The sequence below is a fragment of the Ochlerotatus camptorhynchus genome, unplaced genomic scaffold, assembly GCF_037179485.1.
Source record: "Ochlerotatus camptorhynchus isolate MF236.1 unplaced genomic scaffold, CSIRO-AGI_Acam_v1.1 ptg000119l, whole genome shotgun sequence".
NCBI lineage: Eukaryota > Metazoa > Arthropoda > Insecta > Diptera > Culicidae > Ochlerotatus > Ochlerotatus camptorhynchus.
Window position 1 is genome coordinate 463,186 of NW_027040609.1, and position 27,540 is coordinate 490,725.

The window sequence follows — 27,540 nt, forward strand, 5'->3', positions numbered from 1 at the left end:
ACCGTAAGATTCGCTTACAATTATGTGGGATTCATCATCAAAGGCATTCCACGAAGGTTCGCAAATCGATCCTGACCGATCATTTGCAATTACGCTGAAACTTTGCACAGTTGTTCCTTTTTAATAAAGGCGCCATTTTGTGCTCTCAGTTTTTCATATTGAATCACGACTACTTTTTGAAAAGGGCCTGTGTAAAATAGTACTAATGAGTTTAAAAATATAAATTGCCGAAACGCTTTGTCTTCAGCCAAGTTGTAGATATTATTTTGGCAATTGTGTAAAAAATATACACTGTAAAAAATTTCATTTGTATCAATGCGAAAAAATCAATTTCTCAAAGAGGGCATTTTTGAAAATTTTCGTTTTGAGCCTCATTGAAGCTCATAATGTTTGCTGGCAACTGGCAAAGTATGGTGATGGTAAACTCAAAAACAAGAAAGTTATGGTTTTTTGAAAATTTTACGATTTTTACATTGTCATTAAAAACACATGTTTTTGAACTGTGTATATTTTTTCAAGAATTGCATTTTAATTTTGCACAACTTTCCTGAAAACACCATAGCAATCAAGCAAGCCGTTTTTGCAATGTATTGAAATGTTTATTTTATAAGCGCTTTTCTATACAGGCCCTATTGGAAAAGTAGTCGGGGTTCGCTATAACAATTTTTAATAGCGAATCCCGACTACTTTTTTATTTTCAAATTTCAACTTAAATCCACAAAATACATTTTTCTGCTCATTTTTATTTATTTTTTATTCGGAAACCATATGGACCGATGATACATAATTTATTTTCATTGTAATACACATACTTTCTATTTTTATTTAGATCACTTCTTAAAAACATCGAATATTTTTGCATCATTATCATTACAGTTTGAGTAACGTTTGGCTTTAATTTTATTTTCTGAAACAGAAATGAAAGCATTATTATATTGCTCGTTGAGGTGTGAAGCCATACTTTCGTATTCCTCTGTTGTGGCAAAACTAAATGATAATTTTGTTAATTCTTCCTCTTTTCGATTTATCGTTTATTGTACCTCAAATAGCGTCACAAGGACCTTTCCCATGTGATGTTGCAAAGAAATGCCATTCGGCTTCAATTCCATACTTTGATTTAAATTTACAAAGGATAGCAATTTTTTTCCGGTTCTTGTACTGTGACGTGGCTCCTTCGGACATAAAATAAATCTTGTTGATATTTTTACTTAGGTTAATGCGTAAAAAACTTATCATTTTAGAAATAAATAAGTTAAAAGCCACTGAGTCATACCTTAACTCTTCAGAAATTATAATAAAACTTAAATGTTTAACTTGCATATTTTCTCTAAAATATATAACAAATGGATGAATGGTAGCTTGTTGGACATTCCAGTGATTAGACTGAACTTCATCCTGTAACACAAAGCTGTAGTTTTCGGAAAAATCGCAAGTAACTAAAAATTCACCTTCTTGCAAATTATTTCGTGTAGTTTTCAAAAAATAGATTGCTGTGTTTTTATGAAATCATGTGGTATCAAACTTTTCAATTTCAAACAGAAAAATTAAACAAACTCGTCTGCAGGCTTTACAATAGTTTCTAAATCATATCTATCCGTGGTAACCCACTGTTCAAGTGAAAGCTGATCAATGCATTTTTCCTCTAAATGTTTTAATAAAATGTTTTCTAATGCGGAAGAGTCTGGACAATCTTCACAACACCGTAGATAGCAATATGTTGTCTTGTTTTCACAAAGTAGGCTGTCAGTGAACGTTTTTACATCATTTAAATGGTTAAGTTTTTTCAAACTGTGTAAAATTAAATTGATGTTTTCATGTTTTCACACGCAAACATTGTGGGTTCCAGAGCTGGTTAAAAGTGTACATTGCTTAGGGCGGAGTTTTACAAATGAAGAGAATCCAATTTTTACATTACAGTGAATTTCATTGAATCGTTTATAAGCATCTCTCAAAGTCATCATTCGTAATCTTTTTTGAATGGCTTGTCGTTTTCCTTCTTTCTGCACAGACACATAATCTTTTTGACCAGGCATTGCCCGGCTTATATCATCATCTTCAAAAATGACTGCCATAACAGGTATAACGGCGCCGGTGGTGTAGTGGTAAGCGTGATTACCTCTCACCCCAGAAGGCCTGGGTTCAATCCCAGTCGGCGCCGCCGGGATGTTCTGAGGCATAACATCTCTGATCACGCCTTCCTTCGGATGGGAAGTAAAGCCGTTGGTCCCCGGTTCATGAGTTGATGGGTCGATAGGTAGGGTCCAGGTGAGGGAGCTGCCTTCCTGGCACGTCGGTAGCATTGGTGCTCAGCACGGAAAACAAGATCGACAGAAAAAACAAACCAAAGGAAAAAAAGTTGGAAGGGTTGTATACTAGATACGACCGCAGGGTTGGCGTTGGATAACGTCTGTTATGTGTTGTACTTAATTGTGTATATTATATTTTAGGAATATTCCTTAATAACTCTTTTGCGAAAGTTTGGTGGCCCTGAAAAGGGCCGTTTTGTTGGGCTGATGTTGTTGGGTTTGCTCTACTCTGTCGCCCTGGAGGAGCTTTGGAATGATGTTGGTAGTTCGAAGACAGACAGCATCTCCCCTTCCAGCGTTCCCACACCCCAGTATAGTCCCCAAATTTAAGCGTAACTGTGATATTCTGGAAAGAAATTGTCTTCAAAACTAACTCTTTGTCGAATTATTGGTGGCCCTGAAAAGGGCCGTTTTGGTTGTGGTTTTGGAATGATGGTTATGCCGAGCATGGGTACCGGATGGCGATGGCGATTTTGATGAGCGGTTTGCATGCCGGGCGCTTTGCTTCAACCACGAGTGCCGTGAACTCCGGGTAAATATTATTACCAATTAGTAGAACAGCGCTAGGTGGTATGATGAACCGGGAAATCCACTCGAGATGTCGAGAGGGTAGATGGTTGTTTTGGAGGTTTTGATGAGGACGATTTTGGAACGAAACGGGTTGTGCTCGATGATGCATCGTTCTTCTTCACACAATCTGTGAAGACGAGTTCGATTCTGAAATAAGTTTTGTAGAAATGCAATAAAAATGGAATCTATGGCTCTGCGAAGATTCAACTTTCGATATTCAAGTGTCGGAAAGGCATTAGAAAATTAATCGTTAAACTCTTTCTTGATAATGTTGTGGCCCTGAACAGGGCCATTTTTCCAACGCGCTCGGCGTAGTTGCCCTTGCGGAGCAGACGGTAAATACGACCGACTGAGAACTGCAGCAGCTTGGCATTCCATGACGGCGGCCCAGTATACCGGAGCACTGGAACCAACGCACTCGGCGTAGTTGCCCATTCGCCCCAGGCTCTGCTGCCGCTGCTCTGCTGCCGTTGCTCTGCTTCCGCTGCTCTGGTACTGCTGCTCTGCTGCTGGGTCGACGATCGGATAGACAATGATGGAACGGGCGACCTTGTTGGACGCTTATATAGTAGAACAGCAAATATCAGAGGTGTCAGATACTCGCATCTGATGTCTCGGTTGGAGAAAGTATAAGAATATAAAAAAAAAATCAATCGATTTTCACCATCTTTAGACAATGGTTTACTTTTAACCATTTTTCAATAGTTTACAGAATGAAATCAATAGTTTTGAAACATTCAGCAAATTGCTAGAAATATTTCCAATCGATTGATGCCATTATCTCGTAAATCTATCGAGAGACGGTTGAGCTATTATCGTTCAAAATCTTTTAATTTTTCGTAACGCATCCAAAATGACTGTTTTCAATTTTGTACCCCCGTATGTTGCCGAAAGACGTTATCCAACGTCAAAAAAAAAAAAAAAAATGACTGCCAATTTTGTTTTATCACTTAAGGCAGTGCCATATTTTGCGGTTTTTGACGAATGACCTTCCTTTACCAACTTCGCCTCTGTTGCAATATATCTACTAGCATTAAATTGATCCATAAAGTTTTGTGTTGACCTTGAATAAGGCAATAACGATAAAATTAATAATTTTCACTTCTTGCAGTGGATGCATTGGAAAACTTTTCCTTCATGTTTTCTAAAACTTCTTTGAGTTCATTCATTTCGTCAGCCTCAGGCTCGAAGCTGAAAAGATTCTTTCTAATACCTTCGTTGATTTCACGGTGCTTCTTTTCGGGTTAGTGGATGTAGTTGAGTTTTCCCACGTTTGTCGGTGATACCTGGTTTCCTGCAATGCCTCGGTTGAATATCTCGATGTTGACTGGTTGAGTGAATTCTTGGTACGATTGAACTGAAGTAACTGATGTCATTGGTGGTACAGTTGTAAGGTATGAAAGCTCGGTACAACAGGTACTATCACTGTAGTTGGCATATTTGAGTTTCCGGCAACATGCTGTTCCTCGTTTGAGATGAAAAGAGCTTGTTTATCAACACGAAGACGGCAGGACGAGCAAATGCGAAAACCAGTATTCAATCCTGATGCTTCAGAATATCCAATCGATTTTAATTTCTGGATGGTAATATTCGAAATATTCCTCAGCTCTTTCGAGCACTTGACTTCCTCGAACGGCCAAATGCACCTGATAAAACATGGTCGTTCACTCATGTTGCTTCATGTATTAAAAAAAAATTTAAAATTATAATATTTAAAAATGATTTCATTGAAATACAACCGAAGGTTATGCTTACCTTTTAACCAAATGGTGTTACACTTATTTCCTATGATAACTTTTTAAGTTGTATGTCAACTGCTTGTTTTCACCATTCAAACTCATTTCAGTATCAGATCGATAGGTACAATTTCTACATTAGGTACAGACAGATGTTTTTGGTGTTCACTACTACAATGTAGAGTATTTGACTTATTATCGTTAAGATCACTGATACAACTATGCAAAATTGAAGACAATGAATAAAAAAGAAAATTAAAAAATCGTCAATTTGAATGGAATTGCTTCTTCAGTAAGGGTCGCTAGTTTGAACATCACATCACTTTTATTTAGTTCTAGCTCAATATTCATCATATGAATTTTTTAGTTTTGTTAGTAACGATACCTTTTCATGGTATCAGATGTAATGAATCCTAACTTTTCAATAGGGCCTGTGTAGAAAAACACTAATGAAATAAACATACCTATATTGCAAAAACGGCTTGCTTGATTGCTATGGTGTCTTGGGAAAAGTTGTGCAAAATTAAAATGCGATTTTTGAAAAAATATACATGGTTAAAAAACATGTGTTTTTAATGAAAATGTAAAAATCGTGAAATTTAAAAAAAAAACCATAGCTTTTTTAGTTTACCATCACCAAACATTGCCAGTTTGTAGCAAACATTATGAGCTTCAATGAGGCTAAAAACGAAAATTTTGCACGGAGGTACTATCAACTAACACATATTTAAATTGACCGTTAAATGCGCGTTCGATGTACAAGATGCGAGTGTTATATCTGTTTGTCTGTGGTTCGATGAAGATTTGCAGGTTTTCAAAATATATTGTTTTCTTTCTTAGTGACATTCATGGCATATAAAATGCTCAATTTATTTTTCAAAGTGCTAATTTTATAAGTTTCTTGCTCATTTCTTATTTTTTGCTGAGCGTTTTTGAGATTTTCCCTGGGACATTCATTGTGCTTTTTGCGTCTTTTTTTTACCTTGATATTGCTCAAACGGCATTTTCTAGTGTTTTTTTGTGACGTATATATTGCTCAAACAGCTGTTTTTAGTGCTCTTTTGATTTTGTTTAATGGTAGCTTTTTCAATGAGACCCACATTCGTTAATCTTCTTTATCGACATCGCCTTTGTTAGCCAAGACACAGTATCATTACTTATCGCTGTCTTGAAAATACCATATGGAAATTGATCTGGATTATTGGCTCATAAACTTTCAATTTAAAGGAATATTTCCTGAATATCATTGGATTTTTTTTTTATTTCATATTGCACAGTGTTCGTTTTTAATTGCTCATTTTTACTTTACTGCATGAATTATTTTCTTTTTTTTTAAGAACGATTCATATTTAACGATGGCTCATCCTCATGTTCAAGAATAAATTTATCTCCTGGTTTCTGGAACTTTTTCAATTTTTAAAGGATATTTTCATTTTTTTTTTTGGGGAAATAATTACGATTTTAGAGCATATTTGGATTTAAACAGTGATAACTGTGCGCTTTGTGTGGGACATTTTAGATTTATATATCGTGGTTATTCAATATGACTTTGCTCATTTTGCCACTTATATGGGAACATATTTGCAACTGCGGGTGACGTAGGTAAGTTATTTAGTGCTCAAACTTCCTAATTTAGTGGAGATTCATCCATATTTAATTGAGCGTATTCTATTTACTGTTGCCCTTTTTGCCATTTTAACCGCTCACATTCAAATTATTAAAAGAAGCTTTTTATTTGTTTATTTCCTTTTTCTTCATTTCTATTGCAGCTTTTTTTTTGTTTATTGGTGCACCCCTGTAGTATTAAGTGGCCGATTCGAGATTTTATATTGCTTGTGCTTTGTTAATTAGGGTACGTATATATTTTAGTCATTCCAAAATGGCGGCTTCCAGCTACAGAACGCTGTCAAATATTCAACAATATTGGTATTTTTTAAATCGGGGTGGCGTGCAGGGATTGTAAATCCATGTCTGACGCCATTTTGAAATCCAAGATGGCGGCTTCAAGCTAGAGAAGAACAGAAAAATGCAGTCAAATTCCTAACAATATTGGTATTTTTGGAATCGGGACAATGTGTAGGAACCGGAAATCGATGTCTGACGCCATTTTGATATCTAAGATGGCAGAATCCGGTTACAGAAAAACTAGGAAATACTTTCAAAGTGTTTTTATGTTACTTCATACGCGAAGTTTTGCGATTTTCAGAGTTGGTTGGAATTGTTATCTAACATGAAGCTTTAGTGTGATAATTTATTAGCTTGAGAATGGTCTTAGAAGAGGGTAGGTAGATAGTTCCGTTACACGCTAACCTGAAAGTACTCATCAAATGAGTATCTTGTACTCATTTTTTGAAATTATTCAAAACTGTAAAAAAATGGGTATTTTCAAAAATTCAAAAGCGGGTACTTTTTTCCCCATTTTTGAAAATATCCCCTGCAATTAAAATGGATAAAAATATGCATTCAATTAATGTCAAAACAGGTAACGGCGCCGGTGGAGTAGTGGTAAGCGTGATTACCTCTCACCCCAGCAGGCCTGGGTTCAATACCAGTCGGCGCCGCCGGGATGTTCTGAGGCATAACATCTCTGATCACGCCTTCCTTCGGATGGGAAGTAAAGCCGTTGGTCCCAGGTTCATGAGTTGATGGGTCGATAGGTAGGGTCCAGGTGTGGGAGCTGCCTTCCTGGCACGTCGGTTGCGTTGGTGCTCAGCACGGAAAACAAGATCGACGGAAAAAACAAACCAAAGGAAAAAAAAAATAATGTCAAAACAGCTAGGGGAAATGACGGCTTCGGCATGACAGACTATTTTCGGCAACCCAAATTGAAACATTATTTTCACTGGGTTTTCTTACGAAAACACTTCACTGAATGCATACAAACGATTCTATATGCTTTCAGCTTCAATTTCACTATATTTTTACCACTGAGAAAAAGCAATCTAGCAAGGTTTTCTTGAAATGCAACACACGCACTACAAATTGTAGCTGATTTCGAGTTGCCGATAATAGAACAGCAGATTTACATGCAGTTCAAATGGAACGGTTGCCGAAGAAAAACTGGTTGCCGACAATACTCGCTCTCACTAGAGAAGATTGGAGCTTTGTAAAAGCGTTTCAAAACAGTTTTTGACAATTCTTTCGACTGAAATTGTTAGAGCAGCTGGCAGCAAAAGATTGTAAACAAACCAATACTGCATATGTGTGCGTTTCTTAGAGAAAAAGGCTATAGAAAGAACGTCGCTGCTTAGGTTGCCGAGAATACGTAAATTCCCCTATGTAGATGTTCACACATTCGTGAATTTTTCGTGAGTCGACCTGCAAATCGGAAAAAAAATCGATTCGAATTAACAGATTCGTTCCAGCAGGTGTTGATTGAGGTAAACAAGTTAATTTGAAAATAATTCTACGGCTGAGAGTAATTTTTTTTTTACTTTCAGGGAAAGCAGGATTCCTGGTCACGATCTGGTACCGACTGTTACGAGGCAAGGATAAAAAGTGCAACTAGGAAGAACATTAAGCCATTCTAAAAACATGTACCGTTTCAAGTTAGTGGAGATCTTCGAAAAAGTAAATGAAGTACACATGCGGAAGGACCGAACCTGCTCGAAGAGCAGCATCCCTCGCGGACCGATCCCACCAGGGAACTGAACTGAATATTGGCGTTGACGGCACCGTCGAAAAATCGTCTCTTCTAGCAAATAATTACAGTTTTTCATGGGAATTTTCAGTGAAGTGAAAGGATAGTACGATGGCCGCCATGTTTCACGCACAGTCTGACGTTTGCTTATGGATTTTACGAGACGGACACTATGTCTCGATTGGTCAACGATTATGATATGTGCTTACGTGCAATAAAGTGTAATTATTGTTTTGATTTCATTGTTTAAGGATTTCAATAAGTTTGATCACAGGCTCCCGCCCCCCATGGATCAAAAACCAAATCAATAAAATGGGTACTTTTTACTCATGTACAGAAAAAGAAAGAGAGATAAAAAATACCCCTTTTCTGGCGTATTCATCAAGTACTCATTAATAAGTAAAGTCGGTTTTACTCATTTCATGAGTTAAGCCATTTTTCTTCAAAATGGGTAAAATTTTACTCATTAATGGGTACTTTGGAGTTAGCGTGTAGAGTACGGAAGTATGAAAATTGAATAGAAGTTGAAAATGAGCGAAGGGCCATTAATGCGACAGGCCCTTCGCTCATTTTCAACTTCTATTTAATTGTCATATGTACTACTTCTTCTTCTTTTCTTTATTTAACGTCGGTCTCTGTTCCGCAATCTAGTGCCAATCACCGACGGACATGGATTGCCATCCATTGACGGTATTCGAATGTGCAGGTAAGCAGCTTAGCTTCCACACCTGCGTAGGATATCGCACCCATTCAAACACACATGGGCCGGGACCAACGGCTTTACTTCCCTTCCGAAGGAAGACGTGACCAGAGATTTTTATGCCTCAGAAAAATCCCACTGACCTCGGCTGGGATTGAACCCAGACCCATTGGGGTGTTAGAAAGCAGTCACGCTTACCACTACACCACCGGCGCAAACGAGCAACTTGTAAGCAATGTTTTTTTTACAAAGATGGACTTTTGTATACAATATTTGCAACATTTCATACAATGTCTCAGAACTTTACACGATTTATAATGTAAACTTAGATGAGATGTGACGCTCCTTTTATGTGCATCATATTTAACAGAAATTCACACTACTTTTTTGAGTTGTGCATGTTTTATACAGCACGTTTTCGTTTCGTTTCGATATAATGAAATTTAATTTTCCTTTCTATCCTTTACGGTACGCTACAATCACTTTTCTACTTCTGGGCAAATTAACATCTTAAATAAGTGAATGCACTTCACTGTACTCAAGAGCAGTTTTGCTGCGGTCATTAGCACATTCACAGTTTTTCAATTCATCCAACAAGGTACTGTTTAATTTGTACTACAGCTATCAATTAATTGAAGTGGGCTCGTATCGACTGCATTTTGAAAATACTGAAAGGCACATAATCAACGAGCATGTTCTTATGGTCTGCCACAAGATAGGACACAGAAAACGCTTCTTCCTTTTGCAATGCCCCCCCCCCTGGGTAACACATGCCGAAAACTAATTGGCAAAAATTGATTTCGAGAGCAATTTGACGCTTGAAACGTTTCAACGATACGTCAAACTTAGTCATGATAACAAGCATGATGAGAACATTCTTCATTGCCGGCTGCTGGAACGGGTCAAGACCAATCTGTGCCATGCCCAACAGGACCATGCTGCACAACCGAGGTAGAAGAAGCTTGCAGAAAATGGAACTCTAATTTCGCACCTCCTTCAATCCATTAGGTATGCGCGCTGGTGTCGACAGGAAGCAAAAGCGACCATCTATATATGTATATGGTGCATTCCCAACCTGTCGAAGCAGTTGCATTAGCCAGGCGTGGTGCTGAATTGCATTTCATCCACCGTGTCTTCATCAGAAGCTCACCCTTTGCACCTGAACTCTGCTGCAACACACCGCAAGAGGTTCATTGAAAATGCGGAGCAGGAATACCACGACCAAAGTTCTGCTAGAGTATCACGTAAATGGAAAATATTTATAAGTTTTCCCTCGCTCAGCGTCTTCTTCTTATTTTTTGTAGTTTGCTGCTAACAATATTGCCAACTATCAGTGATTCTTATTCAAGAGAACACTTTCGTTAAACTTTGAGGAAGTTGATTATTAATTGTTGCTGAATTTGATTGCTTCGAGAATCGTTGCTAGTTTGCAGAACCCAGATCATTAAAGTGGAACTGAAGAAACGTTTGTTCATTTGATTTAAAAAATCAGGTGAAATAACTGAGAGTCCCATATTTGATTTGACATCAACCGGTTCGTATAAAATTTTGACCAGATCACAAACTGACGAGGTTTTCGCGCTGGTAGGTATTTGTTGATGCTGTGATTTGCTTGTTATCAAAATATATGCGTGTTGTTGAATTTCATTGAATTTTTCCCATTATTTTTTTTTCAAAATCACAATATTCGTTTAACTTAACTATTTTTTTTTTAACTCTAGAAAAAGTTGTGGAAAATGGTATTAAGTGGGCCAGCGGGTATGATCAATAGCTTTCTCAGTATAAATTAACCATTTAATCAAGCTTCTGCATTCATTTTCCAGCAGATGCCATTGCTGTTGTTTTCGGTGACATCTATCGAAAACTACACATAAACTTTTTTCCGTTAATCGTTCACAGAGGATAATGCAATGCTAAACATGTGTGGAATTCATATATATGCATTTAGATTAACATCCCTCATTGAAAACCTTTCTTTTTTATAAATTTTGCACAAAAACACTTCGTAAGCCCCGCTCGAAACAGGATTTCCCCCTTTTTATTTTATGTATGGGGCGGGGCGGAAAAAATATTTTGTGCAGAATATGTAAAAAAGGAGGGACTTCGAATGTTAATCAAAATGCATATATAGAGGTACCAGATATGTTTTGTAGTGTCAGGTGCTGTACTTTGTAATCTGTGAAAGGGAAATCACAGATCTAGTGTCATCAGAATACATGGCAAGTTAAGAGCTTCAGCTTGTTAGAGAGAATTTTCTCTCTCAAATTAGAATTTTTGTAGTAAAGCGGTTGAAAATTGTATGGGATAAATCTCTTATTATTTAATTAAACATTGTTTAGCAATCATTTCCTGAAAAAAAAGTGAACGACAAAGTCCATCAATAAATTCTTAATTTTTTTTAGCTGAATATGTATCAAAACCGAATTATTTCCACTTTTAAAAGTTCTATATGGGTATTTTTATTGCTTACTGTGATATCTAACATGTGTTATTTGATATCAGTGTATCAGAGTAACATACATACAGCCCAAAAAGGGCATGAACAAAGACAAGCATAGGGCGGTAGCCAGAAGCGTAGGTAAGCGGCCACCGTAGTCAACTGTGACTCTTCTGTGATAATTGTTTGCCTTTGCTTCCGACACTTGCAAAACAAGCTATCAAATTACAGTACCAAACTTAAATGTCGTATGACAGGCTATGCCATACGACACTGTTGCCGAAGGCCATCACGAATGTATGTATTTTAGTTTTTTTTTCTCAAAATAAGAGCTACTGATGTTGTGCTTTTGTTAATTCTGAAAATAGCAAGCAACGATGTCCTAGTAATAACATTTCTAATCAGAAATAGTTTAATTTACACCAAATTCAGAAGTTAGAACGAAATCACACATGTCATATGATAGTTATTTCATCTTTTCTTTTTGTTCGTATATTGTTCTACCGTTTGTGTTGTCTAAGAGAGACAATGGTAGAGCATGAAAGTACGAATACAAACAGACTGTCACGCACGTCAGCAGTTCAACCGCTGAGTGAGACAGAGGATTTGAGGAGAAGCGTTAAAAGCAAACGCAAATAAAGAGTGAAAGTTGAGTGTGAAAGCTAAACAGTGTTAACACCAGAATATTCAATATTCCGAAGTTACCATAGTCTTGAGAAGAGGATTTTACACTTACAACTAATAGAACAGCTCCGTATGTGTGAAAAATAGTCTTGAATTATAATCTGGAACTGCCATATGGGATGCTGATTTATCATAACGTGTTGGCTGAATGAAAAGTACGAGAAAAAGGTCAATTATAATTATGTTGCTTCAAAATATCGATTTTTCTCCACCAAGCTCAATCGATTCCAAATTTGGTAACGATTATTCTCCCAAAATTTAAGTTCATTCTGATGCGAACTCATACTGCACTCGCATTGAAGTTTATCGGAATCCAGTAGAGGACGAAGGACGAGGATATCTTCGTTGAAGCACTCCGAGTAGACAGCAGTCTTGCTGTCTTGAACGCAGACGATTTAACAGAAACGATAGTGAGAGCATTGCCATGACCATGCCTTGTAAACTGGAGCCAAAGAACAGCCGGCGCTCATCTGTAACAATCCCTTTTGATACGCTCGCTCAATCCACAAGTGAGCCTAATCCAGAGATTCCAGATTTACAGACATGTCTGTGAATTTACAGACTTTAATTTTTTTCACAGACATTTTTTTCGATACAGACATTTACAGGCTTTTTAGTTTTTTCACAGATATTTACAGAATTTTGTAATCAAGGAAAAAAATTTAAATTTGGTTACACTGTTTTCCATCTTTAATCAAATTACACGTGCGAGGCATTTTGCAACAAGCATTAGAAATACGCGCGTTTTAAAACCCAACACACGAACGAGCTGTCACTGTTAAAGAGATAAGTGACGTTTAACGTACGCACACTAGCGGGTACATCGGGCGTAAAGTTGTTTATTATTTTCCTGCAGTTTTAGTGCTAAACGAAGCAGCCATTTTCACCGTTTTGTACCTGAATAAGAGTCGTAAAACCCCATAGCGAACTTTTTCAAAGGATCAGGTAAACTATAAGTTAAGGAAAATCAATCAAAATACTTGCACTAATCATTATGTTGAGTTCCATGTGATTTGAGGTATCGCACGATGCATTTTGGCGCATGTCAGAATCTGTCCACTTCCCGGGGGACCCATCTGAAAGAGGCCATTGTGATCATTGGGTCTGAATATGTCCACCATTGATCTTATAGTAAGATTCTAATGTGATTTAGGTGTCGCATGATGAGTTTTTGATACATCAATCTTTTACGAATTCCCCAGTGAAATCTGGAACGCAAATTTTTGTTCATATCATAGGAACCATAATTCCCATCGGGAAAAACATCAATAGCGAAGGGGATCTGGAACACATCTTCAGGAACTTGCTCCATCTCTGCAAAAATTGAGTGAGTTACACTCACACGAACTTACATACATACATATGTACACACATAAAGAAACATTTTTCGATCCCGTTGAGATGAGTCTATAGCTACATGCCATTCGTTTCTCCGGGTCCGGGAACGAAATTGTGTTTTTCAAGTGATATCAAGCCTTTCGGTACAACTTGGTGTACGAAAATGGCAAAAAGGTTGGTATCAGCAAATTGTGTTAATTTTAGGCAAGTTTTCTCCCCCAGGTTTGTAATTATGTTGCAAAATGTAATGAATATTTTGCTTGATATATCTTATTTTAAAACTGTATTTATAATATCTTTACAACAGTGTTAGTGTTTAGCACCAATTCAGCATACTTGGCTTCGTTGTCTAGTACTATCCATTTCTCGATGATCTTTATTTCGATATTCCTTCTTATATGAATAGGCTCCCGTTGCTGCAAAATTTCGACTCATTTGAGCTTACACTCACAGCCAAGGCAAACCATGTTAATTGTCAATGACAATGCTGTCAGTGACGGATATGTGTAGATTTTCTTATTATCTAAATTTGTAACGAAATTGAATGACTTGAGCAACACGATTACATGGAGCCGTTAAAGTGAACAAGCCCAAGTAACCAAAAGTTCCGCATTTAACGATTAAAGTCACTTCCAAGTTCCATAAAGTTCAAATAAAGTTCCGACAGAACTTTCAAGTTCCATAAAGTTCAAATAAAGTTCCGACAGAACTTTCAAGCCACATCAAGCAACCCGTACAAGTCTTTATTAGTAACAAAATTTAATGTACGATAATAAATGATCAGTGGCCCGAATAAATCATAATTTGTGTACTGCATAAGCATCAACATTCTATCCAAACATACAAAAAATAATTAAAAAGTAATTTCCTGGATTCGAACCCGTGTATTCGGGCATGCGATCTACGAACGCTAACCACTGCGCCACATGCGGGCAAACACCAATTTAAAATTCATCAAGGTGTTGTGTTTCGTATTCAAGTCAGTCAGCTGGCACTGAAAATTCCAACAGTAGGCATAAAAGTGCGAACTAAACATAGAATTGGTGTAGTGGACGAAAACCTTTTTTAATTTATTTTCTAAAAGTTCCGTTCAAGTTCTGCCAGCAGCTGCTTAGAATGCTCTTCAATTATAATACCGGAACTTTAAAGATCTTATAACGATTTAAAAATGAGGCTGCTTAGAATTCTATAGACCAGCACCAACCAAGCTGCTTAAGCCACAAATAGCCTTTTATCAGAACTTTTGGTTACTTGAGAGCCCCTACGTCCTTAACTGCTTGGATAACAATAATGTGATACAGAATCGCCGGAATTACACTTTTTGTTACCAGGTGAATCTTTGCCATTGACTAAAAAATTAAGGAAATTTTGACAAAGGTTTTTTTGAGGATCATGTCTGTCGGTGACTATGTGATGAACAATTTTGTCAATATCGTGCAAGAGTCTGTCAATGACAATGAAAAATCTCAGCACTGACTCTGATCCTGATTCATCAACACTTTTTGAGCACGAAGTGCTTAGAATCGTATTAATAAGCTTGATCTTTTGAATGTCGATTTCTTCATATTTAGGTGGTGGAAAGTTGAATCTCTCACTAAGATGTGCTTGTTCCCCCGCTGCTGGCGTACAAAAGAACCAGTAGTTAACGGATTTCCACACTACATGGCATATAAGATCCACTCAAATTTAAGTTTAAATTACTCAAACTCTAGTTGACGAAGTTTACTTGTAGACTGAGTAAAATTTTCCGAGCCTCATAAATCTTTTCGAATATGACAAAAATTGACGAAAAATCTATTCATTTAAGTAGTATTTACTCAAAGAATAAACCACATATCTAATGGAAAATATTCATTAGAATTTCACATAACTTTCATGTGTAACCATAATTGTGAATTACACCACAAAATCACATGAACCTTATATGTCAAATGAAATTTAAGTGATTTAACATATAGAACTCATGTGATCACATGAATGATATGTGAAATTCAGATATATATCATTGGTTTTGTTCATGTAATGTGCATTCCCAATGGAAACTAGATGAAAACTTTTTTCCGTGTACTAATTTCATATATACATCGAGTCGATACTCATATAAGAAAACAAATAACTGTTAAATCTCGTAAAGTTTTACTCAGTCTAGGGGCGACCCCAGCGTATTGGTTATCATCCATACCTCTCACGCGAAAGTCACGAGTTCAAATCTCACCCCCAGATAAGTGACGAATGACCCAAGTGCGTTAAAAGTGACTATAATAATAAAAAAAAATTACTCAGTCTATTAGTTAACTACGTTTTCAAGAATATGGGCAGTGTTGGGAAAATCATAAAACAAATAATATTTTTCCGCTCTCATACGCTCTCATGCTTGGTATTGCGAGACTATTCACAGCATTCAAAAACAAGCTGAGAGTTTTTTCCCTTGTTTTGTTTTTTCCGTCGATCTTGTTTTCCGTGCTGAGCACCAATGCTACCGACGTGCCAGGAAGGCAGCTCTCAAACCTGGACCCTACCTATCGACCCATCAACTCATGAACCGGGGACCAACGGCTTTACTTCCCATCCGAAGGAAGGCATGATCAGAGATGTTATGCCTCAGAACATCCCGGCGGCGTCGACTGGGATTGAACCCAGGCCTGCTGGGGTGAGAGGTAATCACGCTTACCATTACACCACCGGCGCCGTTACAAGCTGAGAGTTGACTCGACTCAAAAATGATTCCGTTACACATCGTTTTCTTAGAAAGAGAAAGTTTCGGTTGCATACGGCAAAAATCATTAAACTCAATCCCACCTTATTTTGGTGAGAGATGCGGTTGGTGAGTTTAGTTAGCTTGATATACCGAGCTGCGATATCACAGCTTGCAAATCAACCGCATATGTTTTTTTGTTGATTTTTGTCTACGAATATCAAGCGTGATCTTGGGCATTGGTGAGATTTGATTTTTTTTTATATTTTTCCTACACTGAATATGAGTGAACTAATTTCAACTTGGAGTCGACCTCATTTGTCTTGTAATCGTAATATATCTTTTTTATTAATTGATTTTAACTTATGCGGCGTAAATTGATGCATTCCCAACTACAATTAGGTTCAATTCGTTTAAAGCAGGTATTTTTTGCTCGAACATGACTTTTACTGACATTTAAAATTTTGCATCGATTTCATGACTCTAACATCGCCCCCCACCACCGTCACACGAAAAAACTTCTGCAAAAATTTTTGCAACTCAATTACAAACATTTCTGAAATTCACAGATATTTTTGAAATTCACAGACATTTTTCGCAGACTTCTGAAAAAAATATATGGCATCTCTGCTTCTGGGCCACACTCTTGCGATCACGGAGCCGCTTGGGAACATCTCCCACAGTATCATATCCCAAGTTACATTGCAAGTTTTATCAAGGTTTTAAAGCATGCTACAAGTCTAAATCATGGACTCCAGAACCTTCATAAAACCAAAATTGTTACTTGGGAACGTAATATTTCAAATTGGCCACGTAGGGTTTTCAACGTGGGTGTGCTGGATCAATTTTCTTCCAATCGCTGTCAAAACATTCCAAATCTGACCTCTGGAGGTGCTGCTATAGAATAAATAAAGTGACCGAATTCTGAGTGGACCAGACTTAAGTTTACGTGAAAGGGAAATTTACGTGCATGAATGTTTGCTATGTTTCATATTTTTTTCTGTGCATGTACAAATCATGCCTGTAACATGAACTTTCAACTGTGAAATATCGGTCCCGTTAGAAGTTATTTATGTCATTTAATTTAACAGCACGTTCCTGAAGATGAGATCAGTTAACTAGCATACAGCGGGATATAATTTATTTATCTATGTCTATGAGAACAGGTACGATTTCAACAAATGCAATGTTCTCACTTTCTCACCATACACAAACTGCATGCAACTTTCCTATTCCGCTATTTGCGTGCCGAAAGTTGTAGTAAATCATCAGGAAAACGCTATCCGAACGTCACGTACCTACCGCCAGCTTCGTGCACTGATTTTACCGTATGACGAATGAAATATTGCATCAAATTCATTTTTAATCGATTTTAAAACTTTCGCATATGCAGAAACACGTAGTGGCATCTAATTTCGTATTCCGGTTTCTCACAATATATCCCACATAAATTGTGCCATCTCCGGTGTGGTTTGTGCCGGCTCTTCGTTTAGAGGGAGATGCACACATTTTGAAGATAACGAGATTTCACCGCCAGCAGAAGTGTTGCGTGAACGTCGTTTTCTATTCAGCGCTGCATCCCAATGTGAAATGAATATTAGCAACATGTGCAAGAAATGAAACCCTAGAGGTTTTCAGCAGGATTCTGATTTTAAATAATTCAATTTGCATGAAGCTTATCTGCATGGCATCAAAGTTGCTTTACAGTAGTTACTCATTCGCTCATGTATCATTCCTAAGAACACACTGGTTGCATAGGGTTAACGTGAAACATTCCCATTTCGGGCGATTGATGACAGCGAAAGAGCAGCTCTGTATTCGAGGTCTAGTTGTAAGGCCACCACGCACGAATTACGTACCGCAGGTACCGGTTGATGAATACCTACCGGTTTTGATTGATCTCCGCTGATACGCACTTAACAACTCATATTGCACCTTGGATTTGAAAATAAAGGTACCGTAACTTAGTTCACAATCCCTTTAATTATAAATGCCTATCAAGCTCAAAACAGCACGTAAACTGCAGTATCGTCCATCTTCATCACAAATATTTATTTTGATGAAAAAAATGCAAGAAATATTAAATAAAAAATTAAATGTCCTGATTAAAGAACTGTCTGGCATTCGATGCATTACGGAATCCAAAAAACCAGTCCAAGCCATCTTGATTCGTCCACCGTCGCCGTCCACACAGGAAAAAAAATCAGAAATTTTCATTCATGGATTCTTCCACATCTTGGCGCTGGCACTGTTTTTAAAATGATCAACTGACATCTCTTCCCATGCAAATAGAAAACTTTATGTTGTATAATACCGCGGCTTGAATTATGAAATAAATATCGCCAACGAGCTCCAAAGTGCACCTCATTAACACATGCATACCCTTCTCATGTTGTGTTTGTATTTCCTCCGCATTAACAAATAGATGTTGGTCGGTGGCAGCAGCCGCAGCACGCTCCCAGAGGATTATCTACCGTGAAGTTTGCTCAGAAAAGAGCAGCAAATGATTCATTTCGAGCACCAGGTAAAACCACGTGTATGTGTGCATGTGGAGCACAGCCAAACCGCCGCCTATAAATTCGCACAGCCTACGTGGAAGTGTCCCGGCTTAGGGTGGATCATGTGAGTGCTATTAACGTGATTAAGGATTTATTGCTCGGCCCATATTTTAAAGCTCCGCAAATGGCCTGGATGACAGAGCTCACCGAAGCCTTCCTGACCCGGACACATCGCCACACTACACCGTAACGAAGAGACGCACGAGGCAAAACTGGACATGACATTCGGAATGAATATTTTATCGAGAACATTTTTATTTCATGATATATGAGGGTCACTGAATCGCAAAGCTGCGATTGCAAAAGTCCAACTCCCTCTGGTAAGGACCCTTGCTAGAACCACGTCCAGTGGAGTGATGTTTTTTGTCAGATTGATTTGTCGATGGATTGGACGCTGGGAAAATTGCATTAACTTGCATGAATTGTGAGCGATTTGAAACCTCCACGTCAGAAAGTTTTGCGGTGGAATCTGAGAATACAAAAACATTAATTCTATGGTTGCTTCACCAGCACGTACCACCGTAACACTATTTTCCATAGCTTTGCATCAGCAGCTCAGATTTTTTGCATTGCTGACACGGTTGTTGTGCCGAACTGCTTGATTGAAAACTTTTCCCATTCAATATTCATCCCAAAAGGAACTGCTCTCTGACGGAAGGCAACGTGCCAACGAGGCAACTCTCTGCCGTCGTTTACGAAACAGATAAATTCGGATCGATTTTTCACGACCAACTTCGCCAGAGCCAATGCTAATGCTAAAAGTGTATGAAGAAATCCCAAATAATACGATGTATAAATAAGCTGCGTCTGATTCGCATACACATCCATCTTCTGGAGTACATAGGACTTAGCGAACTTTTTCAATTTCCACGCTCTTAGCGCACGTAGTCTTGAAAAATTGGCCACGAAGCCACAAACCGTTGACTGCTTCATTGTTGCAGTTGAAATAGGAAAGAGAAGATCAACGTATCGCGCCATGGAATGTGTGTGTGTATCTGATTTTGACTTTGAAATTTGAAGCCTGCTTTATTCATGTTGAGCAGTTCTAGGCAAAAAAGCGACAAAAAAAATGTTTGAATCGACCTTCTCCGATTTGTATGCAACTTTGTGTAATAGTTTGTTAAGGGCAATGATTTATAATTTTGCGAAAATATTGCTATTTTGGATCTTGAAATTGCAATTTAAAAAAAAAAATGTAGCTCGGAAGCGGTATTTCTTGTCGAAAAAAAAAACAAAAGTTGTAGGAAGTTTTTTAAATTTTTCGTTTAATAAAAAAAGTTTACAGAAAATGCAAACTTTTGGAATATTCAAAACAGTGAACTCTTGAAAACTGACAAAAATTGTAGAACACGAACTTTTGGTAAATTTTTTGTACATGTTGTTAGTACGCTTTTCGGTGTTTTTTTTTCATTGAAAAAATGATTTAAAATGTCTCAAGAACTGTTTTTTGTTCAAAGTGTTTATAATTGCAATAAGATAAGCTTGGCAATTACTTCACTCACCACTCGGTGATTTCCAAATACGAGGAGACCTTCCAACGGCAAGCAAAACCCATCGATTTTGTCCGCAAGCCGTTTTCCCGTTTCTCCGGACACGAACAACCTGATGATTGACCAGGATTTAACCTGACAGGAGCTTCAGTTCGCGCTTAGTAGAAGCAACGGGAAATCAGCCAGCCCAGACGAGATTAGCTACCCGCTGCTCAAGCACTTGCCTACTCCGGGTAAAGTAAAAATGCTGATAATCTTCAACCAGCTTTGGCGAACAGACCCGTATCCAGAGAATTGGAAGGAGTGCTTGACTGTTCCCATCCCCAAAGCAAACGAGCCGACACGGGACGTGGTGAAGTTCCAGCCCATTGCGCTCACCTGCTGCATGGCAAAGGTTTTCGAGCGGATGGTCAACCGATGCCTGAAGCAGTTTCTCGAGGCTGGCGGGTCTTCTAGACCATCGACAACACGCATTCCAGCAAGGCCACGGTACATCAACGTATTTTGAGACACTAGAAGAGCTCTTCAAGGACGCCTAGGATAACGGTCTCCATACGAAGTTCGTTTCCCTGGACATTGCGAAAGCTTTCAACCGTAGATGGACACCCTCGGTACTAAAGAAACGCGTCATCTGGGGCCTTAGCGGTCATATCAGGCATAACATTTGATAACGGCACAAAAGCATTTGTAAACAAACTTTCTAAGGCCCTTTACACGCGAACCAAAGTACGTTTCCGTGTTGCCCGGGCCATCGTAGGCAGCCGGCTGATGTATGGACTTGAATTTACCTGCATCGCCACTGACAAGGCAATACAATAGCTACACGCGCATCATCTCCGGTCTACTGCCCTCGACGCCAGCCGAAGCCAGCACTCTCCCTTTCCGGTACCGCATCTACGCAGCCATTGCCAACAAAGCTGCTGCATTTTCAGAAAATATCGCCGGAAATGATAGAATCTGCTTCTTCAGCGAGGGGGACAGAGTTCTCCGTACAATCGCCAACTCCCCCCAGTGGCAATCTCCCGCACCAAACATCGACAGCCAGAAAGGAGAAGTTCTAAGCCGTGACAATTCCGTAGCCCTTAGAAGATCGGTAGCAGAGCTGACCGGATCGTACCCCAACTACATGCATCGCTACAAGGACGAGTCAAGATCGAGAGCTGGAGTTGGAATGGGAATCGCTGGTGACATTTCCCCAACGAGTAGTCTGCCAAAACAATGTTCGGTGTGCTCGGCAGAAGCAGCGGCTATTCTTCATGTGGTCACGGTCCCTGCGGATCATCAAATCCTGATCCTGTTGGACTCCCAGAGTGTTATTCAGGTTCCGGTGCACCCCTGGATCCTGGGCATCCTGAACTTTGCGCCACCAAACACTACCTACATATAGACTCCCGGACACTGTGGAGTTCCAGGGAACATCGAGGCGGACAATCGAGCACAAGGTACCCTTGCAGGATGTGAATAGATGGTTCGCTTGCACAGTGCTACAGCGTGGGCAACGGAATGGTCCCTGCCAGACTTCCGTTCATTAGGCAGATCAAAGGCGACATCGGAAAGTGGACGGACCTTGCGATCCTGCAGGACCTGAGGATTTTTCCCAGTCTCCAGACAGGACACGCCCTAATGTCACGGGATTTCAGAGGAGGACCCTCAGGAACACCTGTGAAACTTGCCATATTCCTTCGACGGTGGAGCACGTGTTATGCGTATGCCCACAATTCGAGCATCTTCGTTGCCTCCACGGTCTGCCCACCAGCGTACGGGACATGCTAGGATACGTGCCCTCAACTCAAGCAGCTACTTTTTTTGTCTTTTTCGTATGCTGTTTATACTTTTAGTTTTTGTTTACTCCCAATGAAATGTTGCAGTAGCATGATATTCAAGCACTGTGGCTGGGGAACCTCTTTCAAAGGCTTCCCACCTTTAACGGAGATGAACTAGCCTACGACTAAAAATCACCTAAATAAAGTATATAAAAAAAATTAAAGGGTTGTGTCGTAGACATGACCGCAGTATGACGTAGAACCACACAAAATTGATGTTTTTCATGCATTTACTTTAAAATTTTCAAGTATTTCAATGTTTCGGTTATGGACTCAAAACAATTTACACATTTTTCTTGACATATATCCATGTGAAATTCCACATGATTTTCATTTAACCGCACATAAACAGAATCCACTCAGAAGTACACATGAAATTTATACGCAAATGAATAGTATGTGTGGTCACGCATGGTTTTTATACTTACATATATTAAGTATGTGGCCGACACATAGATATTGATTTGTTGATCACGTTGCAACAACTTATGTGTAGGATTTGAGGGGTGGGGGGGGGGGGGGTTATAGAAGAGGTTGTTGATGAGTGGGGGGGAGGGGATAGGAGAGGTTGTTGATGAGTGGGGGGGGGGTGGGTTAGGAAAGGTTGTTTATGAGTGGGGGGGGGGGGTTAGGAGAGGTTGTTGAGGGGGGGGGGGAGATATTGTTGTGAAGGGGGGAGGAGGAGAGGTTGTTGTGAAAGGGGGAGGGTGTTTACATACATTAGTTTTCTTCATTGTGGTTACAGACACCTAACCAAGGCGGAACACTTGACTACGGTTTTCTCCACATGCGAGCGGAATAGGAGCTTTTCGTCAAACAACATCCCGAGATAGGTTACTTCGGCGGACCACTCAACCCTTATGCCATCCATGATTACAGTACAAGAGGGAGCCGGTTTTAGTTTGGGTGATTGCCGATGGAGGAACATGATTGTTTGTGTTTTGGAAGCATTGATTTTGATTTTCCACGTGGTGGCATAATCAGCAAAGGCGTTAAGGTATCGTTGAAGTTTGTTCGTTATTTCGCGAGGCATCCTTCCTTTGACGGCTATTGCGGTATCATCTGCGAACAGGAAAAACACGCAACCGTCTCCAAGGGGAGGAATGTCGGAAGTGTAAATGCTGTATAGCAAGGGCCCAGCAGACTGCCTTGCGGGACTCCTGCTGAGATGGAAAATGTGTCGGAAAGACAACTATTCAACGATACCTTAAACGACCTTTGCTGGAGGTAGCTACGGGTGATTTTAACCAGATGTAACGGAAAGTTGAAAGTACAGAGCTTGTATACAAGCCAATTGTGCCAGACATTATCAAACGCTTTCTCAACGTCTAACAAGGCCATGGCTGTGGACTTGAATACAGCTTTGTTACTTCGGATGTTATTCATCACCCGCACTAGCTGGTGATTGGTGGAGTGCCCCTTTCTGAACCCAAACTGTTCCGGAAGGAGAATTTTATTTTCCTCGACAAACTTGAGCAAACGATTGAGAATTAATTTCTCGAACAATTTGCTCAGCGCTGAAAGGAGGCTGATTGGTCTGTAGCTTGAAGCTAGCGTTGGGTTTGCGGATAGGTATGATTTTCGCTGTCTTCCAGATACTTGGAAAGTAGTGCAGTTCCAAGCATCTGTTGAAGACAGCATCCAGCAGAGAGTGAACCTTCATGCTGAGATTTTTCAACACTAGGTTGAATATTCCGTCAAACCCGGGGGCCTTCATGTTTTTGGTGCATTTCAGCGCTGAGCAAATCTGTTCCACTGTGATTCTATCCTCCAGAGGGATGGCACAAGGGGAGGAATCAAGGTTGAGTACGCATTGCTCAACCTGAACTTCGAGCGGACTTTGGATGTTGGAGCCAAGCAAGTGCGATTTGGCAATATACTCACCAATCGCATTTGCTTTCTCCTGAGGGGTGATTATGAGCCGATCGTCATCATTTTCATCTTTTAGTGGCGGAATGGGTTTAGGGTGCGTCTTTAAGACCTTGGCAACTTTCCAGAATGGTCTGGATCGGTCGTCCAGATTCTGGACAAGCCGCCCGAAACTTTCGTTCCGGAGTGAGACCATTCTGGAAGCAATCTCCTTGTTCAGATCGGCCATTTCACGTTTCCTCGCTTGATCGCCAGTCCTCTGAAACTGGCGTCTACGAACATTTCTCAGGCGAATTAAGAGTTGAGTGTGGGAATCAATAGCAATAAACTTACCCCTCACAGGAACTCGTCGGACGCACGCCTCGTCAGCCACGGTTATGGCTTGGTGGTGTCCCTCCAACGCTCGGTCGATGTCCTCCACGGTGTCAAGCGACGGGTTGTCGATGATGTGCCTGTCTACCACGCGTCCAAACTGGGCCCAGTTTACGCGATGGTAGTCCTTGCGCAGGCTTGAAGCAGGAGCCACGTTGCAGCCCAGTTCAGCCACCACCGGTTGGTGGTCGGAGCTGAGTTCGTTCAAGGCTACCGGCTTGGACAAGCCGATATTTGTCAGGAACAGGTCTAGCGTCGATGGGTTGCCCGCCGGTGAGATGAATGTTGGTTCATCCGAAAACCAAACGGAATACAGCCCATGCTGTGAGTGGTCGAACAGGAGACGACCGTTCTGGTTCTGCTGGTAGTTCCACCAGGCCTCATGGCGAGCATTCAGATCTCCTTCAACTACGAAGCGGGAACCGGTACGGATGATGGTGGACAGGTCCTTCTTAAATTTAGCCGCTAGTCCACTGCTGGCGGCACACTGTCGAGGGCAGTAGACGGCGATGAACTGGACGTATCCAGTCGACGACTCCACCTCCACACCAAGGGACTCGATGATAGAGGTGCGGATATGGGACAGAGTGTGGTATTTTATTCCTTTCTTGACGACGACCGCAACACCACCCCCCCTGGAGCTGGTGCGATCAAGCCGGATAATGTTGTGGTCAGGCAACCAGAAGCTGTCGCCGGACTTTAGATGGATCTCGGTTAGAAGGCCCACGTCGATGCTGTGCTTGCGGAGGAAGTCGGCAAACTTAATCTTTTTTGCTCTTACAGAGCAAGCATTCCAGGTGACGATAGTTAGCCGTTTAGACGCCATACTGGATGATGAACTTACCGAGGACTTGGATCTGTTCGGGCTTATTGCGGCACTTACGAAGTGCACCGGATATGTTGACGAAAATTTCCATCAGTTCATCCGCTGAGAACAGATCGGGGTTGTTGTTTTGCGCTGTTGGTTGTCTCCAGAATCCAAGGGGGGATGGAGAGCGTTGGCCAGCAGAATCACCGGAAGTTGCTTGAGCGGGATGCACCCGCGAATTTGCTTGCCTTTGCTGAGGAGCACGAAGAGGCGGGAAATCCTCCGTCCGAAATGCCGGGACTTTGTCCTTCTTGCGTCCTGGTTGGTTGTTAGTTGCCACCTGTTTTCGGATGCGTTTGGTGTCCTCGCGTTTGGAGCACTGTCTGTCGGAACCTTGATGTGCACCACCACAGTTGGCGCATTTTAACGCCACGGCTCCATCCGCAGGGCAGTTGGAAGTGGCGTGTTCTTGAGCGCAGTTGCTACAGCGTGGCTTGATGTTGCAGTTGCGAGTGCCGTGTCCAAAGTTCAGACATCGTTGGCACTGGGTCACATCGCGATGGCCTCCACGGTACGGCTCCCATCGTACGATTATGAAGTAGATTGAGCGGATAGCCTGCAGCGCATTCAGCGTCCCCGTTCCCTTCTGGAAGTGCACCAGGAAAAGACAATCCGGGTACGTCTTCACGTTTTCGTCTCACCTCGTCATCCGAAAGACAGCGATTGGGGCCAGCTTGTACCGGTTCTTGAGTTCTTCTTCGATCGCCTTGGGATCAACATCCGGTAGACCCCTGATGACTACCTTGATGGGCTTTTCACCGGGAATGTCGTGCGTGAAGTATTCCGCATTGGAATCCTTCAGGAATTTGAGTGCGATTTCGTATTCCGCTTTCGTCCGGAGCATCACCTTAGTGCCGATCCTGCTGATCTTGTACTCAGCTGCGATGCCCAGCTATGCAAAATCGCCAATGAGCGTCTTGAGTGGCACTACCTTCACCACCAGTGGAGGAAGCTTGACTTTCACCGCACTCGGGCCGGCAGAATTCTCGGTTTCGACGGCGTCGCCAAAATCACCGATGTCGCTGGCGTTCATCGCGGTAACATCGTCGTGTCCGCTCGTACCATCGGACTGTCCTTGGTTCTTCTTCCTCTTTTTCGTCCGCTTCACCGGGACTGGGTTGGTATTTCCAACATCGGTGGGCAGAGTAGCGTACCTATTTTAGGTAGGTACCGAGCTACCCTCACCACTGTTCTTCTTCTCCGCTTGGTCACGAAGTCGGCTCCGAGAGCGCTGTCTTCCCATCACGCGATGCGACCGACACTACTGACGACGCGACGTGCAGTATATCTGCGAACGTTTGTAACAAACTATAGATTTATCGAACAACTCGACAAAGCGAGCAAAGACCGAACTGAACTGCTTGACGTTAAAGCAGAGAATGAACAAAAGCATGACAGCAGCGCTGTTTTATATCTTTTCCGGTTCAGAATCTGATAGGATTTCCCGCAGTTTTTTTTTATGAATGGGGCGGAGCAGAAAGTTTCTTTTGTGCAAAATATGTTAAATAGGATGGACTTTGGATGTCAATATAATTGCATTTATAGAGGCACCAGATATGTTTCACCGTCAGTTGTGTGTAATTCACCAACTGAATGTCATCGAACATGTTTTTCAAGCAATTTGTGTGCAAATTTGAAAGTTTCGGTGTGGGAAGAAATTAAGGGAAAAACTTGTTTTTCTAATAGGGTTTTTGATCTAATTTCCGTCGTACTAAGCACAACCGGCGCTTTACCCCTCTTTTTTGAACATGTTCAAACAAAGAATGGAATATTTCTATCAAAGATGAATTGCAAATTTATTCACCTTTTCATACGTACCCTTGGATTTGATAAAGAATCACAAATTTATGAGATATTGTCTAAAATCTAACACTGCTTCTTGATTCTAAATTCGTTCTACGAGTTTCAATTCCGTCCTAACGCATTGAAACGCCATTAGATTTTCTTCGTCCTACGGATAAACGTAGAAAAAGGGGATTCGCTAGGAGCGCTTCTTTTGTTTTGAGAACAATGAGCGTAAATATTCATACAATGCGCTCTAAAAGGATTTATGTTGTAGCTAATGAACTAACGCATCGGAACAAACCTATTATTGATTTATGCACGGTGAAATCAATGATATTATTGATCTTTTCTGATCGATAGAACGGAAATGGGCGATTACGACGAAGTAGCGCTCTACCCTAATTGGGGTTTGTTTAAAATGTATTTTCCGGAAAAAAGTAATAATCAAGGTCCATGTCTTTTTCGGGTTATTGTTGAGAGGTTGGGGGGTGGGGTTAGGAGAGGTATTTGAGGGGTGGGGTTAGGAAAGGTTGTTGATGAGAGGGGGGGGGGGTAGGAGAGGTTGTTGAGGGGGGGGGGAGATTGTTGTGAAGGGGGGAGGGGGAGAGGTTGTTGTGAAAGGGGGAGGGGGTATACATCCATTACTTTTCCTCATTGTGGTCACGCCGT